General features: G+C 38.1%; 1 pseudogene; it reads left to right on the top strand.

Moving 5' to 3' along the window:
- Positions 1–3,345: 3,345 nt before the first annotated feature.
- Positions 3,346–6,011, top strand: part of LOC107734519 (AMP deaminase 1-like) — a 7,280-nt pseudogene continuing 4,614 nt past the window's right edge.

Genomic DNA, 6,011 nt, shown 5'->3' with positions numbered 1-6,011 from the left:
TGTTTTTTTTTTGGGGGGGGGGGGATATTAATGTGTACCATATGTTTAATGTGCCTATCATATTACAAGAAGTTTTACCAGTAAATTAATTGAAAACTGAGCATATTGTGTCTATTTCTCCTACATATCCATGGATGTGCGTGTGTATACACTTACATAATATCCCTCTTTCCCATGTGTGAGCTTGTCACTTGAATCTGTCTGTTAAAACTTAAAATAGAGGTGAACACAGAACCTGGAGTATCAAGCCCCTCGTATCCAGTACACGGCTTTGATTACAGTGGGCAACCGCTGCTTAATATTGCCCTGGTGCGGTGTCCAACCACACACTTCCCCGCTACCGAGGAGCAGTGTCAGACCAGCCAGCTTTCTACTGAAAGAGTGATAGTGTCAGAGCCAACATGCCCAAAGTTGCTGTGCCTGGTGAGTGTCCATTCGCCACCTGACACAAAAAGAAGATTTGTTTTTATCATCACGTATAACTATGAAATCTGTTTTGCATCACATAATGGACTAAATTGATGTGTATAAAAAGTTATTTGAAGAACGGAATATGTTGCATAATATCTGGACACCACCGGGGTCTCCAGCAGAAGCCGTAATCTAGGAATGGGAGTGTCCAAATAGTTATTTATGCGGATCAACTCTTAGAAGCTTGTACAAGAGGTACACTAGGCAAGGTTAGGTTTTCCAACAACTGCTATTTTTGGTAATGTTGGTATATGAGAGTATCTTGGGAACTTTAATTCAAAGCCAAGCGCAACTGTGTCAGCACCCCTGACATTTTAATAAACAGCAACTGAATGAGAATAGAGGTGTTAGCGTTTCCTGTGATTGGACTGATTTGTGCTGTTTAGATACAGACTGGAGTGCAATCTGTATGCATTCTTGAAAATTTCAAATAGGCTTTATCATATTTTTATGCATGCAGGAGTTCACACTGATGCTTTTTGCAGCTGTGGCAATGTGGAAGATTGTTAGGTCTGATTATAAGCGAGGTGTTTAGAAATTAAAGTTATGACGTTAGTTACAGCACAGAAATTCAAAGGACCCTTTTGCTTCTCGGTGGATTCTAGTGAATCAAATGTCATGCTGGTGCTTGCCATGCTGTAACTCACTTAATGCTTATTTTTACATCATAAATGTTTGTACACCGTGTTTTCAAGCCCTAGTGTGTGCAGTTGTGGTCATACGTTTACACACACCTTGCAGAATGTGCAAAATGATCATTTTAACAAAATAACAGGGATCATAAAAATTTTATTAAAACTATTGATATTTCGCAGATTCTGCAAGGTGTGTGTAAACTTATGACAGCTGTATTCTCTTCTTCGGAGTAGGATATTGGGTTGATTTCAGACTTGCATTACTAGACATGCTGCTTTCCATGTTGTCCAGGCTAAGAATAATCTGAATATAAATTTGCAGGCTGTGATAGGATATCAGTCACTGATTATCACCAGGTTTAAAAATAGACACTATCATTTCGAGGCAGCAGGAAAGGCCACGTATTCAGAGAGGACAGACATACTGATTAATGATTTCACACCCATGTAAAAGACCACTGAGTCTAATACTCTGTTAAACATGCAATGTATTAGATCTTATTACTTTTGTCTCTGCATATTATCAAGCTGGACAGGAGAACGTAAGTCATTTGTAGGTTGATGGTGTGAGTTTAGGGTGCTTTGGCTGACCAATGGTGGATGGGGGTTGCGTTTCTGTAACTATTTCTCCTACTCAGTTTAGTGAATTATGCAAGTAACACTCAGAAAACACATGAAGATGCGAAAAGGATTTTACTGTTTTGGTCATTGTGTGTTATTGTGCTTGTCTGTGACCGTAACTTTTCGCTTGCCCCTCTACATGAATCCTGTCCCATGTCGGATGGGTACATATTACTAACCCAGCAGAGGAGAAGCGCAAGTATTGGGAGGAATCGTAGGTGTATGATTCTTTGTGTGTTTGGAAAGGCCATGAACTGGTAGATATGGGAATCTCGGAACCCATCCCATACTGGAGTATCCCAAATAGATTGGCCATGGAATTCCAGGTGGATACACTGTGTGTGATTTTTGATGAAAGTTTCAGAGTAGAGGAATGTGGACTTGGGGATGTTGAATATTATTTAGTATAAACAAATTGCTCATTTACTTAAAGCAATAATTCACCCAAAAATTAAAATTCTGTTATTTACTCACCCTCAAGTTATTCCAAACCTGTATGAGTTTTTTTTCTTCGGCTGAACACAAAATATTCTTCTGTTGAAGATATTTTGAAGAATGTGGAGAGCCAAACGGTTGTAGCCACTGACTTCCATAGTATGGACAAAAATACTATAAAAGGCCACCAGCAACTGTGTTACCAACATTCTTCAAAATATCTTCTTTTGTGTTTAACAGAGGAAAGAAATTCATACAGGTTTGGAACAACATCAAGGTGAGTAAATAACAAAATTCTCTCTTTTTTTTTTGGGTGAACTATTCTTTTAAGGGTGGATTGTGGTCTGCGCCAGTGGGGTGGTAATTAAGACCTCTAGCTGAGCTTTAGGGTACGTCTCATTTAGCTCCCTACTGTAGGGTGTGGGTCAGCATATCATGTAAACAAATTGGGGCACTGGTGAGGACCCAGGCTCACTAAACTTTGGGACATTGATTGGGACTATTTCTGGTTGTACACCATCACTACCGGTATTTATGAACTGATATCTTTCTGACATATTTTTTAATGCTAATTAAAGTACATTATCATAATTACTTTGAATGTTATACACCACTGCAACATTTCAGCTGAAAAAATAATTATAAATGTTTGCTAGATTATGTTCACTATCATCTAATGACGTTTGTTTATGTTGAAATATAATTAAATAAGGTTTTTTTTTTTTATCACGTCTCACAATGTGTATTGAGTTGGCTCACACAATGAATGTTATAATTTACCTTAACGGGTCATAGGATGCCCATTTTCCACAAGTTGATATGATTCTTTAGGGTCTTAATGAAAAGTCTGTAACATAGTTTGGTTAAAAATTTTCAATGGTAGTGTAAAAAACACCTTTTTTAGCCTGTATAAAACAGCTCTTTTCAGCTCAAGCCGTTTTTGTAGCATTTTCCTTTAAATGTTAATGAGCTATTGCTACGTGTACTGCGTTAGGCTAACCGAGACTTGTCATTTGCACTTATATATTGTTGCTCTTTTGTCAGTTTTGACTGCTTTTATTGTCCTCATTTGTAAGTCGCTTTGGATAAAAGCGTCTGCTAAATGACTAAATGTAAATGTAAATAACAATCAGCATTGGCATTGCATAGAATCACACCCTTCCAAACGGTTCTGCAGGTGACCATGGATGACTTTGAGCTGTCCTGTAAGGGTCTGTACCATGCCCTGACCATCAGAGAGAAGTACATGAGGCTGGCTTTCCAGAGATTCCCCAACACTCCCTCTCAGTTCTTATGCAAGATTGAAGGAGAGCAGTGGAAACCTGAAGATCAGGTGCTCCCAGGTAATAACAGAAACCATAAAACCTTGATAAAACCATATAGATTTGATTTAACGTAGTTGACTTAATACTTTTACTTCTGTTTGCGTTTGGTAACTGAAGAATGGTTGTATTTGTGAAATTCAGTGAAATATAACATTACTGTTGTGTTGCAGTCTTCACCCCTCTTCCTAAGCCTGGCGAGGATCCTTTCTGCACAAAGGACTTCCCACCTAACCTCGGCTACGTCGCTCGCATGAAGGATGGTGTTATCTATGTCTACAAAGATGCAGCATCTGATAAACACCAGCCTCTGAACCATCCCGGTCCAGATCTTGTCACCTTCATAGACGACATGAACTTCCTCATCGCCTTGATTGCTCAGGGCCCAACGTAAGTTCATGAAAGCACTGTAGATCTATATTCTATATTCTCACTATACTCTCTCTCTCTCTCTCTATATATATATATGTATGTATATATATATATATGTATGTATATATGTATGTATATATGTGTGTGTGTGTGTGTGTGTTTATGATACACACTACTACTCAAAAGTTTGAGGTCAATGGCATTTTTAAATATTTCTCTTATCCTCTAAAGCTGCTTCTAATGATAAAAATGCAGTAAAAGCAGAAATACGTTATTTAAAACAACTGTTTTCTATTTTAATATGTTTTAAAATGTAATTTCGTCCTGTGATGGCAAAGCTAAATTTTCAGCAGCCATTACTCTCCATTAGTCTTCAGAGTAACATGATCCTTCAGAAATCATTCTGAAAGTTGATTTGGTGCAGAAACATTTCTTATCATTATCATATGCTACTTAATATTTTTGAGATACGTTGAGATAAGTTCAAAAGAGCAGCATTTATTTGTAATAGAAATTTGTGACATCACAGTGACTTTATTGTCACTTTTGATCAATTTAATGCATCCTAGCTGAATAAAATTATTAATTTCTTAAAAATATGACCGACCCCAAACTTTTGAATGATATTGTACAATATTAAATTTAAAGGCTATAGAGAATAAAAATGTAGTTTGTTCTCTTATTGAAAATGTTAATGGTCCTTGCGTTTTGTTTCTCAGAAAGACATACACTCATCGTCGTCTGAAGTTCCTCATGTCAAAATTCAATGTGCATGAGATGTTGAACGAGATGGAGGAAATGAAAGAGCTGAAATAAAATCCCCACAGAGACTTTTACAACAGCAGAAAGGTATGACTTATGTGTCATTTATACTGAAATAATTTACAGTCAAACTATACCACGCATTTTGACAGTTATGTTGTTATTGTAGGTTGATACTCACATCCACGCTGCTGCCTGCATGAACCAGAAGCATCTCCTCCGCTTCATCAAGAAGTCCTACCATGTGGATGCGGATCGCATGGTGCATGTTTTGAAGGGCAAGGAAGTGACCGTGAAGGAGCTTTTTGCATCTCATAATCTGCACCCCTATGACCTGACTGTCGATTCCCTGGATGTGCATGCTATAAGTATCACACAAAACCTCACACAGGTTCTTCAGGGCCTGGTTACCCAGACATGGGAACAAAATATATAGAGAATCACCTCTTTATGCAGTTGTCATGTGCTGTATTTTTAGGCCATCACATGGGTTGCAAAATCCACTCTGCGTATCCTCTTAGCACTCCTAATTGCTTACAAGAACTGTTATTTGTGATGACACTGAAGTTATTTACAGTTATTTCTCACATAGTTTATTTTGATACTTGGTGTGGCTGCTGTATTTTGTAGTTTATTTTGATACACTTAAAATTAAGGTATTTGGTATTTTATTTTAAAATAGATTTTGATGTATCTTTGCCCAACCCTGCCTGTGGGTGCCAGTGAGCTGCGTGATCTTTATCTGAAGACTGAGAACCACATATCCAGAGAGTATTTTGCCACCATTATTAAGGTAAGACTTGGGTGAACCATGCGTTACACATTTACACTAACAGGAAACCAATCAATCAGCTGTAATCTCTGTAATCTCACAGGAAGTTGCTAGTGACCTGGAGGATGCCAGATACCAGTACGCAGAGCCTCGTCTGTCCATCTATGGCTGTAACCCTAATGAGTGGACTAAGCTTACAAGCTGGTTTAACAAGCACAGAGTATTTTCTCCTCACCTCAAGTGGATGATTCAAGTGCCCAGAATCTAGTATGTGAACCTATTTCACTTCTCACACTCAGTCTTTGTGAAAACTGTACTAACAGTTTATCTCATGTCCCCCTTTAGTGACGTTTTCAGAGCCAGGAACTTTGTGCCACACTTTGGAAAGATGCTGGAAAACATCTTCCTCCCTGTTTTCCAGGCCACCATTGACCCAAACTCCTGCCCAGACCTTAGTGTCTTCCTGAAGCATGTGAGTGAATATGGAAAATATAATAAAAGTGATACACGGGCAAAGAGACCATGTCACATATGTACCACCTTTCAAAAAATTGGGGTCAGTAATATATATATATATATACAGTGGGTACGGAAAGTATTCAGACCCCCTTAAATTTTTCA

Source organism: Sinocyclocheilus rhinocerous, unplaced genomic scaffold (genome assembly GCF_001515625.1).
Source record: "Sinocyclocheilus rhinocerous isolate Xijiao unplaced genomic scaffold, SAMN03320098_v1.1 scaffold99, whole genome shotgun sequence".
Taxonomy (NCBI): Eukaryota; Metazoa; Chordata; class Actinopteri; order Cypriniformes; family Cyprinidae; genus Sinocyclocheilus; species Sinocyclocheilus rhinocerous.
The sequence above is the reverse complement of the archived record's forward strand: the minus strand, read 5'-3'. Positions and strand labels throughout refer to the sequence as shown.